Source organism: Heteronotia binoei, chromosome 1 (genome assembly GCF_032191835.1).
Source record: "Heteronotia binoei isolate CCM8104 ecotype False Entrance Well chromosome 1, APGP_CSIRO_Hbin_v1, whole genome shotgun sequence".
In the NCBI taxonomy this organism is placed as follows: domain Eukaryota; kingdom Metazoa; phylum Chordata; class Lepidosauria; order Squamata; family Gekkonidae; genus Heteronotia; species Heteronotia binoei.
The window spans coordinates 74,894,819-74,909,599 of NC_083223.1; the positions used below are offsets into that span (position 1 = coordinate 74,894,819).

The window sequence follows — 14,781 nt, forward strand, 5'->3', positions numbered from 1 at the left end:
TTCAAAGTACATTCTTCAAGGGACTGAAGTGTCAAAACTGACCAGTAGGCTGAGATTTATACAGTGATACAGCCTCAGGGCATTTCACTTTCACTACGAAGGGAAAATAGGGCTGTTTAGATTTGGTATTTTTGATCCCGTGAAACTGAAATAAAAAAGGCTAAGAACAAGTCTCAGTCATTGTGCTTGCAAATTTTTCAAGAGTGGAATTTGCTGAGTACTATGCAAGAACCCAAGGTTGCCCAAAACACAAGTTTGAATAGTTGTGAATTTAAGGTTTTAAAAAAAGTTTCCAGAATTCTCTGTCTCTTTAGGATCTTCACTTTGGGCAGGCAGGTTTCCCTCATGGCAATACAACCAAAGTGCTTGGGTATACAAGAACTAAGACCAGAGAGACAGACCACTAAAAGTTTTGGTTCTGTTTCAATTCAGGTTCATAAATATTGCTTTTTAACTCTGCAATTGATTCCAGTTCAGATACTAATTAATCCCCAGCCCTCCCTTCAATGGTTACCTCACAGCTAACCTAAAAGCATATCAAATTAAGTGCTCATGAAATGGCCCAGTTTATTGCCTTTTAAAGTAGTAGTGAATTTTCTCCATGAAACTGCTTAAAGTTGAAGTTCACATAATACTTGCATATTTCCAGTTACCAGAAATATTTTAAGATTTCCAGAAAATAATAAGATGTTTTTATAACCTACCTCTGATTTTATAACTTATAACCTAAGCAGTCTTGCACTCCAAAAAACTGACCCACATCTAAAGTATGCGTCAAATTATTGCACAAATAATTGGAGGCAACTCTTCATCTTGTATGCTATTAGAAATAATACAAAAAGCTTTATGTTACAAACTCCAATGTTAGTCAGCTGCAGCAAGACCAAAAAAGAGTCTTGTGACATCTTAAAAATGAACAGACTTATTGAACTCCAGACTTTGGTAGGCCGAAACCCACCTCATTACGACTTCAGATGGGCTCCAGTCCATGAAAACCTATGTGTCGGTAAATTTATTAGTCTTTAATGCATGACTCTTGCTTCGACATTACAAGGAATTTTCCTACATGGAAAGCACTTCCATGGAAGAAGACTGTGTGAAGCCCATGATGATCTATTCATAGGATCCATGCAACTTCCAGCATGCAAGTGTTTTCATGTAGTTTTCCTTAATGGAATGTGGGCACCATATTAGTCAGCCTTGGAGCTGCATGCACCTTCCCTGAGGAGCTATCCAGCATTTGTGCTTAAGACCTGGTATGCTAAATAACAGTTTCGGAAAATCATCATGTGAAGCTGCCTGATACCACTGGCTCAACAAGCCCAGTATTCTCTACTGTGACTGGCAACAGCTCTTTCTCAGACAGAGAAAGGCCTGTCCCAACAGCTGCTATCTGGGATCCTTCATGCAGAGATGCCAAGACTGAATCTGAGATGATCTATCAATGAGCCGTGACCACAGCCTGATAATGTGGATGGGATGTGCATTCAAACATGCATCAAATAAAAGTCAACGTAGTATAGACAAATTGGATCATGACCTGATGGCTTTGCATTTCAGTGGACATTTGAATGCACATTAGATTTATGCCCGCAGTTCCTGATCCAGCAATTGCTGTATGTCTAGAACAAGGGGAGGGGCCATGGCTCAATGGTAGAGCAACTGCTTTTAATGCAGAAGGTCTCAGGTTCAATCCAGTAAAACAGATCAGGTAGCAGGTGATGTGAAAGATCTCCTCCTGACACCATGGAGGATCCCTGCCAGTATGATGAGACAACACTGTCGTTTGATCGATTGATGGCCCAGTTCAATATAAGACAGCTTGAAGTGTTCACATACACGCAGAGGTCTCTTTCACTAGATTGGAGTAAAAGCATAAGATGAGATTTTTTTCAGCTCTGAAACCTTATTGCCCTGGTCTTTTCCAAGTTTTTGCTTAGCCCCCTTCCTACAGCCAAGTCTGCAAAGACTGCTTACTTACATTTGTTGAAAGTTTTCCCCATTAGCCAAATTAAGCAATTAAATGCACATAATTGTGATGATACACATATAGCTAATACTAAGACTTCAGTGCATCTTTTTATTACTTAGTTCCAAACAAAAGGAAGAGCTTTAGCTAAAGTTTTTCATACTTTGCTGAATCTTGTAGGGGCAGAGGAGAAGTTATATAAGAAAAGCAGTTTAGTAGTGCATTGCAGACTTTGAGACTGCATTGTTAATGTGTCAGTATTCAAGAACATCCAGTGTCACTTGTGAAAAAATGCATTTTTTTCTTTGGAGGTTTGAAATGAGCAAAACCTTTGCTCTGAGTTTTTAAAAGTTTTTTTTCCTTCTCTGAGCAAAGAACAGGCAAGAAGGAGGGAAGTCAGTTCATTAGCTTTCCAGATTTACCTCAGCCCACCTTCATATAAATGCTAATAGTTCTAGTCAATGGGATGGTCAAACCTCCCCACCCGCCCCCGCCTAAGCAGATATTTGGAGGTGTTAAATACTAGAGAGTCCAGGAAGGAAATTCTGGGGACTTCAGCAAAAATTTCCCTGACCTGGCCTGACCTGGGCAGTGAGTGGGGAAGAGACAAGTGATAAAACTCAGGGTAGCAAGGAGGAAGTTGTCTTTTGATTCTGGATCCATCAAAGTAGACAGAACTTGTAACTGAGGTCTGGTGGAGGAGGCCACTACCCAAGAGTTGGCCAAAAGAGCTGAAGGAAACTTCAAGGTAATTTAACTTCTGTAGAGATCTGTAACTTCCTAAACTAAGGAACCTGTCCTATATTTTAACATCTGCTAGGGCATGGATAGAGAGAGGGACAGCAGAATTGCGTTTTACCCATTTCTTTTTAATCCCTTGCTCATTCTAGCACTATTCTAAAAAATATGCTTGTGAACATTTTCTTTTTAATAAGTACTTTATAACTTCGATGCTGGTAATTATTCTCTGTACCAAATTGACAACCACCCTCTTGGACATACTATTGTAAAAGGAGCTCCAGCAGGAAGAAAGGCAGTTGGCAAGTGGTTATTCTTCCAGAGGCATGCAAGGCAGTAAATGGTCCACATGGTGACCAGGCACTGGGCAGTGAGAGACACAGAGATAAGGCCTCAGAACACAACGGAAAGGCCCCTTTGTCAGAAGGGAAGTTGGGAGTCTTGACCCTCCCAGCAGGCAATTCCTATAAAGTTCAGGCGGTGGCGGTGGGTTACTAGAAAGAGAGAAAAGTCTCTCCAGGTGTGGGGGAAAACCTCGGAGGGCAGGGTGGAACAGGGACTCCAGGCCAGAGCAATGCCATTGCACCACATCACTTACTGCATCCTTTTACTGAGCAATGCTGCAGAAATATATACACAGAAAACATTATATAAACGTAACATTTATATTATTTGAAATACATTTAAATATGTTATATACATTTATTTAATGGAGCAATCTCCTGCTTAAATCTCTCCTCATCCATGTATGTACTGGGTAAACTAGTATACCATTGTTCTGCCCAACTGAGCCCTGTGTCTTTAAAATGATGATACTGGCCTGCCTTATAGGGCTATTGTAATAAGTATGACATAAAGTTAGTTTGTGAAATACTTTGATGTAGAAAATGCTACCTCTAGTACTACTAACATGATTATAGAATATTGGAGCTCTTTAGAGAAAGGATAAAAAAATTTACTTAATAATAAACTAAAGCACAAGGGAGGGGAAAAGAATGCTAGTTTTTTGTTGTTCAGTTGCACTGTCGAGTCTGAGTCCAACTCTTTGCTGATTGCTGCCTTCTGTACAATGCAATGTAGAATGCTAGTTACCCTTCTATAAAAGAATATGCCAAAAGCAAACAATAATGCTAACCATAATGCCTCACCTCAGTGGAACTCTGTAACTTCGTAAGAATTAGGAGGACTGAACAGTAAGGGGGGGGGGGGGGAGAGACAATGATTAACAAAGAAGCAATCTACAGCTTTCACTAAGCTCATTTTAGGCTCAAATATCTTCTGCTGTTTGTGAATTCACAGCCCAACTACTTTTCCTGTTGTGGAACAATAAGGTGCTTTAACTTGTTTAGATAAACCACTGGCTTTCCAACTGCCTTTCTCTTGTATCACAGTCATTCCCAGCACAGAATGCATTCAGAAACCAAACCACTTCTCTATCCTTCCAAGCCACCTACAGATCCTTAGTACAGTTACAACACAGGTCAGTAAAGGGTACCAGAGGAAGAATCTGCATGTGTCAATGACAAACAGAGGATTCAAAGTTCAGGCAAGTCTCTTTCTGGCTGAAGTTATCCTTTCCTGAACAAACTCTGGGGTGGGGTGCAGGTTTGCATTGCATAACGAAGAAAACAACTGCTCTAAGGAAAGAGTTAATTCCAGAGCATCCATTAACAAAAATGGTCAAAGCATTCCATATGAATTACCTTGAAAACCTAGACGTGTTGCGAAGCAGTTTCCCCTCCTCAAGTCAGCTCCGCGCAGACTTGAGCTGCTAACTTCAAAAACCTGTAGTTATTTATCCCTCTGAGCACATGTCTGTTCTTCACACACAGTTATTTGCAGCAGCCCACTGCTGAATCTTCCTGCCAAGGAAATCCATTCGCACCCGCTGAAAAATGTGCATCTACCAGAAACAACTAACACTTGGGAAGCAAACAAACCCAAGGCAGAGAGCATGGCTTTCTAGTGAGAAGCCCTACTCCAACCCCCTCCCCTCCCCTCTTTGCTAGTCTGCAGGCCCCGCTTAGCCCCCTGCTCTCCAGGGAATTCGCCATCACATTCCAGCCATGTCATCAGAACAATGAAAGGTGAATGTTGTGCAAAACAGCTTGGGACCACTCACTGATGATGTCATCCCTCCCTTATATGGCTCATTATTGTGCAGATTTAACTTTGGGCAGTGCGGGGAGGGTGGTGGTGGTGGTGGAGGAGGAGGGAGCAGCCTTACTTCTTCAGGCAGCAAAGCAATGAGGAAGAGTTGGCCACAGAAAAAGCTAAGTTCTTAGCAAAAAAAAAACACTCACCCCAGAGCAGGGGTGTGTGTATGCTATTCTCCCTCTCTCCCATTTATCGGCTCTTTCCAACAAACTGAACTCCAGCCAGTTCTATTCAACATGTGTTAGCCACAATGGGCAATCCTCTATGAAACAGCAGAAGGAGCTGAAATCATAGAGTGTGAAAGGAAGGCAGGCAGGCAGGCAATCAGTTATAAAGGAATTAAAACACAGACTAAAATGAGAACCTAAACATCCATCCTCCAACATATTTTTTTGGAATAGCTTTCTCATTGAAACTACTTCTAACAGTAGCCCTAAAGGCAGCATCCTGAATACAGAACAAGTTAATCACCGTTGGCAGTTGCCTATCTGTAGTCTACTGATATGTTAGAGACAAAGTAGGGCTACATGCTTTATATAGAACTGCCAAGTTTTGAGTTTAGGCAATTTAAAAGGGCAACAGTTATATGTATGTAAGAGAGAGCTGCAATGTAACAGTTGTAACTGTTGCCCCTGCAAGACAACTCCTATGTGTGCTGGATCTTTCTACAGCAAATTCAGCCAACACCTTAGGACAGGGGTGTCGAACTCATTTGTTATGAGGCCCGGATCTGAGATAAATGAGACCTTGTTGGGCAAGGCTGTATTGGGTTGGACTGGGCCATGTCAAGTTGGGCTAGACCATGTGTGTACCCATTTAAGATTAGGTAGCAGAGATATAAACTTTGTAAAGGACACACAATTAAAAAAATATATATATATATATATATATATATATATATATATATTTAAAACTTAGAAGAAGAAGATATTGGATTTATATCTCGCCCTCCACTCCGAAGAGTCTCAGAGTGGCTCACAATCTCCTTTACTTTCCTCCCCCATAACAGACACCCTGTGAGGTGGGTGGGGCTGGAGAGGGCTCTCACAGCAGCTGCCCTTTCAAGGACAACCTCTCCCAGAGCTATGGCTGACCCAAGGCCATTTCAGCAGGTGCAAGTGGAGGAGTGGGGAATCAAACCCGGTTCTCCCAGATAAGAGTCCGCACACTTAACCACTACACCAAACAGGCTTAAAGCATTAGCACTAATTTTCTTAAAGGTGCTTTTTTTGTATTTCTTCCATGAGATCCAGGGAACTGCACAAAGGAAACTGGAGGGGAGGGAGCCTCAGCCAATAGAAGGAAGAGAGACTTGGCTCAGTAGCTCTGCTGTGTGATTAAGACAGCCTGGCAAAGCAAGCTCTCCCTCTCCCCTTCCTTCCCAAGGGAGGGGCCTCAGCCAATGGAGAAAATAGAGATTTTGCTCTGTAGCTTCTGTGCGATTGGGCAAGCTTTGCAAACTGTTATACAGAAGGAAGCAGGATATAGGGAGAAGGAAGCAGATGACAGCCAGTTGCTCAGTGGCCTGATAGGAGCTTGATCCAGTTCCTGTAGATCTGGGGGCAGGAACTGGGGAGGAGTTTAGGGAGGAAAGGCAGAGTTTAGGGAGGAGAAGGAGCTCAGCGGAGATGTGATGCTGTGGAGTCTGCCCTCTAAAGTTAGTGTCCTCAAGGGGAACTGATCTCTGTAGCCTGAAGATCAGTTGTGATTCTGGGAGAACTCCAGGTCCCACCTGGACAGTGGCACTCTGGAGTTCTCCCTGATCTGTTAGAGATTGACTATTTTCTCATGTGTTGATAGGGGTTATCCTAAGGCAGCAAATTTTTAAGCAAAACGGTACCTCTGAACTAAAAGTGACTTTGTACAGATTCACACAAACATCAAGTACATAACCAGATGCTTTCTTTCCAGACTGGAAAGCTAACCTGCTGTTTACATTACATTACATATAAACTGGTCTCTCTCCCTCCTTCTCCCCCGCCCTATGTCCCACCCATCCCCTTTCTGAAGCTTTGGAGTGGGACAACATAATGTCACCCAGAATGTCCCCCCCCCCCTTTCCTCCCTCTCACAGGCTTCTCGGGCTTCTGAACAGCTGTGTGAGTGGAGGAATTCATGAGGCTGACATTTCTCTCATCGCTGGAGCTCAGTGATGGCAAACTTTTCATCTGCTGAATTCATATCATGCACACTTTCCTCGTCTTTCTTAGCATTTGTTATGTTCCAGAATGCAGCCCTCTCTTCAAAGCAGGTTCTAGGCTAAGCCCTTCTTTGGCCAATCTCCTGTTCTGTGTCTCAGTGGAAGAACTGACATAACACAGCAAAGGTAATATCCACAGCCCTACCCAGATTCCAAACAAAGCCAGATGCTTCTGTTACAGAAAAACAAACAACCCTTCTCTTGGGCTTGTGTTTTCTGACTGCTTTGAAAGGGCACTTCATATGAACTGAAAGGCATCCTCCATAAAGAAACCATATTTCTTTAATTAAGCCCTTGACTTTCTTCTTGTGCTCAGAGTTGATACTTTTCGATCATTAGAATCATTAGCAACCCTGCCCAAGTTGCTCTTGGATGGTTGACAATGAGCTCCCAAATTCTACTGCTGGTGTAAGTAAAACTAAACTCAAGAAAGAAAGGGGAAAAAAATCTTCTTGTTTCCAATATACTTAAAAATATATTGCATTAGTCATATTGTGCCTCTTGGGGAAGTATTCAGTAAAGAGAAATATAACATATCCTTGGGAAAGAATGCTGCTGAGATGAGGGAGAACAGAAAGATTGGAAGGTGTACTGATTTCAGGCTACACATTTTATATTAGTTACATCATGTTTCCTTTAAAAAAAACCCTCCTCAGTTATAACTGGCCATAGTCATTGACCATTGTTCTTATTTAAAACAGGGTTGCTCCAGGCAGATGATATAAAACACTATATTTTTCTCCAAGGGGAGGTTCTGTCCTCCAGCCCAATTGATGGACTGAGGTTCTCCCCTTCCCTGATTTCACCGCATGAATTAGACTAAGCATTTAGTGCCTTATATAGTTTCATGAACTAAGTTGATTAGATACTGCTACCTTCTCCCCTTTTAATTCCTCCCCCTTTTTAGCTTAAGGGAACCTTGGCTTTTTAAAGAAACATATTACTATATGTGCCAAAAAGTCCCTTTGGGCTTGATTCTGTTTGCCTTTTAACTCTATTTCCTCCATCAAAGAATTCACTTGAATTGTGCAAAACATTATCCTACATAGTATAATTACATGCCTGACTTTGAACAAGCCCCAAATACCCTTGTTGTACATATGAGGTCTAAGCATTCTAGAGGTACAGAAGTTGGTTCTTAGGTTAGTTCTACTTGAGAATATTAATGGTATTGAAACCCTTTTGGCTGTAAAAATGCTAGTCATACATACATATTATGAAAGGCTGTATGAATCATTATGCTAAATATTTGTATACAAAAATATGCCTGCAGCTGCCCATACCCATGTATGCAGTAGACTGTACAACAACAGAGACTATTTACACCATTAACCAGTTAACATATTACACTCTTACAATGCAATCCCAAATGTGTTACTGACTTCTTGAAAAATGTGTGTAGGACTTGTGCCTAAATTATAGTACCTCTTTTAAGTCCTAAGGGAGGTAGTGTACCGTTTCCGTCAGCTGTTTCTTTAGGTGGATTTCTGGGTTTGTAATGGCTGCATGGCAGGCAGAACTATATAAATGAACAGATAGAGCTCCAACCACTGTTGAAGATTTACCCAGTGAATGTATGCCTGCCGTGCAGTTTTTAAAGGCACAACTAGAAACATGTAGCACCTTTGGGTAAGGACAGTTAGTTTTGGGAAAGTATATACCGTAAGTAGTACAACTTCACCAGGTAGTCTAGATTCCATATAAAATTTGAGCAAAGATGAGAAATGCCATATGGTCAGAGCTGAGGTGAAAATTTATTAGAATGGCTTATGTGCTTTTGAAGCTTCATATCCTTTATTTACCTCTTGGCTCTCCTTAAACATAGCAAAATTATTCCTCACTAGTTAGTCACAATATTCACTGTGCAAGATAAATCACCCATGTGGCATACAGCCAAAGGAAGACTAATACCACAGGTTTTAATAATATCTGACATAACCTGTCTCCATCATGTAAGAAGCAGACAGATGTAAGGCAGTGTGAAAATTCTCTCTTGGCATCGAAGATCTGTAACTTTTGTTTTGATTATACACTTGTCTGATAGGTCACACTCTCACACCACAGCTTTTAAAAATCTTTTTGGTTCTCATTGTTCTAGTGTGAGGAAGCAGAAGGTTAAGTATAAACCGATAAAGGAAGTAACAGTTGCAAGGTTTTTTTCAGAATGAATCCTGAAGTCATAAACCTGGAAGCAGACCTAGCCAACATCCTCAACAACCCAATTAGTTGTCAGTTCATTCAAAGAACTAATGTGAGATGCAGTATCAAAGGGCAAGTGAAGGAGCATTGACAAATGGCTAGGAAGCAAGGATCTGACCTGCCTTTCCCTGGTGTCTTTGACAGCAAGTTGGCACGCAGAAATCAGCAAGTGCAGGTTTTCTAGGCATGGAAATAAATATTAGCTCATGCTAATGTCTGCCTAGAAAGCTGTTGTGAAATGCACATGACAGAAACCAGTGACAAAAATTTGCAATCCAAATGTTCCTTGTTGCAGAATGCAGTCTCTCATAGTGAGCAGATTATTGTGGGCTGTCCTGATCAGATTAGACACATTTCTCCCCTCACCTCAGAACAGCACATTATTCAGCTATAATCAGTGTGGATGGACATATAGTTCTACGTTCCATGGCATCAGTTTGAAGTTTCTTCTGAATGCATCAAACCTCTCTCCAATTCTTGTGGTCTAAGCATGGTTTCCATACATATGACTGGCCACCTGGCCTGATCTGAATTTAGAAGCTGGCTGAAGACTGAGGTCTTGGAGCCACCCAACAAATTTCCATAGCAAAGTGGGGACTTAAACCTGGGTCCTAGTCCAACACTTTAATCACTACACAACACTGGCTGTCTTCACATGTCCTTGTGACTCCACAGGAGGCTGGTAACTGTGGGTAGATCTTCTCAATACATGTGTGGCTGCCATGTTGCCAGAAAGGGGCAATGTGTAGATTTTCAACTTAGGTACATGCTTCAACTTAGCTACATGTTTCACAGCTATGACGTACTGCGAAACAGATGCTATGTGCATGCCAAATCCAAGTGTGGCCCCTTTCAGATAACACAGCAACCACACACATCAGAAGGATCTGGGGTAGTGAATGCTCCTGATACTCACTGTTGGCAGGCTTCTGGTACATGAAATTATAAATTCTGTAAAGGGAACACTCTGATATTATTTTGGGGGACGGGGGGGGGGGGGGCGTGTTCCAGCCATGCATAAGCACAGGCATCTGTTCTCTAAAAATTAGATTCAAGGTGGGTTCTTTATGGTGAGAATGTGTAAAGTGCTGTGAAGTTGCAGCTGACCACACAGGATTTCCATGGCAAGAGGCATTCAGAGGTGATTTGCCACTGCCTTCCTTTGCATAGTAATCCTGGAATTCCTTGGTTGTCTCCCATCAAAAACTAACCAGAGTCAACCCTATTTAGATTCCGAGATCTGATGACATTGGGCTAGCATAGGCTATCCAGGTCAGTGCATTTGTATGGTACTCAATATTAATCAAGAAAATGTTTGGATAATACTGTTCAAATTATAACCCTTGCTGGTCCCCCCCGTTTTTCACAGAGTTTGCTACGTCATGGTGCGACCGAATTGTCCGGCGGTATAACCGGATGGGCAGGCTGGGCCCACCAACCTCGCCAGCCTAAGAGAAGGAAAACTCTAACATCAAACCCGGGCAGATAGAGCTCGTTAATGTAACACCTACCACCTGGAGGACTCGCTGCCGGCGTCCCGGCTTACTGGGCCATGGCAGATGACCCCCAGGTGAAAGGGTGGAGCCAGTACCGCGCACACTGGGCTTCACCTAAAAAATTCCTCTGCGCAGGCCTGAAGGGCATATCCACATACACAACCCACAACGCATCAAGTCCTGCAGCGATGGGCAAGGGGTGAAACGGCAGGTGGAAGGTGCCACTGGAAGCCGCAGTCCCAATCCTGCATGTAGGCGGTTCAGGGTATTGGTCGCCTGATGCTAACCCGGAGACGAAAGCATTTTTCGGCAGCACCCTGAACGACCAAGCAGCCTTATCTAGGGACAGCACTGCTTGCTCCACACGGAGAGGGGCCTAGAAAAGGTGGCCTAAACAAAGCTCGTCTCCTCCACCCCAGTTGGCTAGCCGCGGTCAACGGGCATCCTTACTTGCGGTCAAAAAATAACAACAAAGAAAAGGCATGCACCTGCCTCACAAAGTGTGCAAAGACTAAAGCTTGCATGTTGGAACATCAGAACCATGCTTGACACAGTAGACAGTGGTCGCCCTGAACGACGCTCTGCTCTAGTTGCCCACGAATTTCTCAGGTTGAATATCGACATAGCAGCGCTCAGTGAGGTCCGTTTCCCTGAGGAAGGTAGTCTTCAAGAACACGGTGCTGGCTATACCCTCTACTGGTCAGGTAAGTCAAAGGCTGAGAGCCGCCTTTCTGGCGTTGGCTTCATGGTCAGGAACTCCATTGCCTCCAAACTCGAAAACCTGCCAACAGGTCACTCAGATCGCATCATGTCCATGCGCCTCCCACTTCAAAACAAGCAGCATGCAACACTCTTCAGTGTGTATGCCCCAACCCTTCAAGCAGATCCTGCAGAAAAGAACAAGTTCTATGCTGATCTACACAACCTCGTACGGAAGACCCCTACAGAGGACAAGGTGATCATCCTTGGCGACTTCAATGCCAGAGTAGGTAAAGACTCGGAAGCCTGGAAAGGAGTACTTGGCAAACACGGCATTGGCAACTGCAATGACAACGGGCGCCTCCTGCTAGAATTCTGCATGGAGCACCAGCTCACCATCACCAACACTATCTTCCAGCAGAAGAACAGTCTGAAGACAACCTGGATGCACCCACGGTCCAAGCACTGGCACCTTATCGACTACATTCTGGTGCGCCAGAGAGACCTTCGAGATGTCTTACACACCCGAGTAATGCCCAGTGCAGAATGTCATACGGATCATCGTCTTGTACGCTGCAATCTCCGTCTTCACTTTAAACCCACACCCAGGAGAGGAGGTATCCCTCGGAGGAAGTTTCAGGTTGGCAGTCTCCAGTCAGCCGAAATTAAAGCTGCCTTCCAGGCAAAACTCCAGTCAAGAATTGAGGACCCCAGTTGCCCCACAGACCCTTCTCCAGAAGCACTCTGGGAACACCTAAAAACTACCGTCCTGCAGATCTCTGAAGAAGTCCTCGGGTTCTCCACAAGGAAGAACAAGGACTGGTTTGATGAGAACAATCAAGAGATCCAAGATTTACTGGCGAAAAAGAGATCTGCCTACCAAGCACATCTTGCTCAGCCCTCCTGTCCTGGGAAAAAAGCAACCTTTCGCGCTGTATGTAGCAACCTCCAGCGCAAGCTTCGAGACATTCAGAACGAGTGGTGGACCAAGCTTGCTGAGAGAACCCAGCTGTGTGCAGACACTGGTGATTTAAGAGGGTTCTACGAAGCCCTGAAGGCAGTATATGGTCCATCATATCAGACTCAGAGTCCCTTGCGTAGTGCAGATGGCCAAGTGCTCCTCACAGACAAGGCATCCATATTGAACCGGTGGTCGGAGTATTTTCAGGTTCTCTTCAGTGCCAACCGCGTAGTTCAAGATTCAGCAATCCACCTCACCCCACTTCAACCAGTGAAAACAGAGTTGGATGAGATCCCCACTCTAGAAGAGACTGTTAAAGCCATCAAGCAACTGAAAAGTGGCAAGGCAGCAGGAGTTGATGGAATTCCACCAGAGATCTGGAAGCATGGGGGCACAGTACTACATAGCTCACTTCACAAAGTACTTGTCACCTGCTGGGAACAAGGCAAATTACCACAGGACTTTCGTGATGCAATCATCATCACCCTATACAAGAACAAAGGGGAAAAGTCAGACTGCTCCAACTACCGGGGGATAACCCTGCTCTCCATCGCAGGCAAAATCCTTGCCAGAATACTCCTGAACAGACTGGTGCCCGCCATTGCAGAAGAACTCCTCCCAGAGAGCCAGTGCGGCTTCAGAGCTAACAGGAGCACCACCGACATGGTATTTGTTCTCAGGCAGCTCCAAGAGAAATGCAGGGAACAGAACAAGGGTCTATATGTGACTTTTGTCGACCTTACCAAAGCTTTCGATACCGTTAGCAGGAAAGGCCTGTGGCAAATCTTGGAACGTTTAGGATGTCCCCCAAGGTTCCTCAGCATGATCATCCAGCTACACGAAGACCAGCGAGGCCAAGTCAGACACTGCAACGACCTCTCAGAGGCCTTCCCAATAGGCACAGGTGTAAAGCAAGGCTGCGTTCTCGCGCCAACTCTCTTTACAATCTTCTTTAGCATGATGCTTCAAAGAGCCACAGTAGATCTAGATGATGACGATGGTGTCTACATCCGCTATCGCACCGATGGCAGCCTGTTCAACCTGAGGCGACTAAAGGCCCACTCCAAGACAATGGAAAAACTCATCTGAGAGCTACTGTTTGCTGATGATGCTGCACTCGTCTCCCACTCGGTATCAGCTCTGCAGCATATGACGTCCTGCTTTGCAGAGGCTGCCAAGCTATTCGGCCTAGAAGTTAGTCTGAAGAAGACAGAAGTTCTCCACCAGCCTGCACCCCAGGAAGATTATCACCCTCCCTGCATCACTGTGGGTGAATCAGTTCTGAAGACAGTCCAGCAGTTCAGCTACCTGGGGTGCATCATCTCCTCAGATGCCAAGATCGACAAGGAGATTGACAACAGGCTGGCAAAGGCAAACCATGGCTTTGGCCGACTGCACAAAAGAGTGTGGAGCAACAAGCATCTGAAAAAAGGCACAAAGATCAATGTTTACAAAGCGGTTGTGATGACAACCCTCATCTACGGCTCCGAATCGTGGGTTTTATACCATCATCACCTGCGACTCCTCGAGCGCTTTCATCAGCGCTGCCTTCGCACCATCCTCAACATCCACTGGAGTGACTTTGTGACCAACACTGAAGGTCTCAAGCGGGCGGAGGTTACCAGCATCGAGGCACTGCTGTTGAAGACGCAGCTGCGCTGGGCAGGGCATATTTCTAGGATGGAAAACCACCGCCTTCCCAAGATTGCCCTGTATGGCGAACTCTCCACCGGCCATCGAAATAGAGGGGCACCAAAGAAGAGGTACAAGGACTCCTTGAAGAAATCCCTTGGCACCTGTCGCATCAACCATCACCAGTGGTCTGACCTAGCCTCAGATCGCAAAGCATGGAGGCACACCATCCACCAGGCTGTCTCTTCTTTTGAGAACGCACGCATAGCTGGTCTTGAGGACAAAAGGAGATTGAGGAAGAATCGCACTGCTACAGCACCAACCCTAAATCAGACTTTTCCCTGCAGCCACTGTGGCCGGACCTGCCTGTCCCGCATTGGTCTTGTCAGCCACCAGCGAGCCTGCAGCAGACGTGGACTATTGCACCCTTCTTAAATCTTCGTTCGCGAAGCCAAGCCGAGAGATAACCCTTGCTAAATAGTTTGGAGACTGCAGTCTGATATCATTGCCCCCATCCTTATAATTTGGTTTCAATTATTTAGTTTTTGTCTCCTTAATGCAGACTGATACTTAATAGATACAGAAGCTGGAAACTGGTTATTGAGCTTAGTAGCTTTTATAAGTTACTATCTTTGAAGCCAGCTGGAACTAAGAACAGATAAATTTGAAGGGGTTTTTTGTTCATTTGCCAGTTCCTAAATGTTCATCAGAGTAATTCTATAATCTTTAA

General features: G+C 44.3%; 1 protein-coding gene across 4 annotated transcripts in view; it reads right to left on the bottom strand.

The window, feature by feature from the left end:
- FILIP1 (filamin A interacting protein 1) overlaps positions 1-14,781 on the bottom strand; it is a 117,314-nt gene that overhangs the window by 22,225 nt on the left and 80,308 nt on the right. Inside the window, exon 1 of one of the 4 annotated variants that reach the window (XM_060236108.1) lies at positions 8,490-8,510. The exons of the other annotated variants lie outside the window; for them this stretch is intronic. The gene's annotated coding sequence lies outside the window, so the exon portion shown is untranslated. Of the gene's footprint in view, positions 1-8,489; positions 8,511-14,781 lie in introns of those variants that run through there. 4 annotated transcript variants of the gene reach the window in all.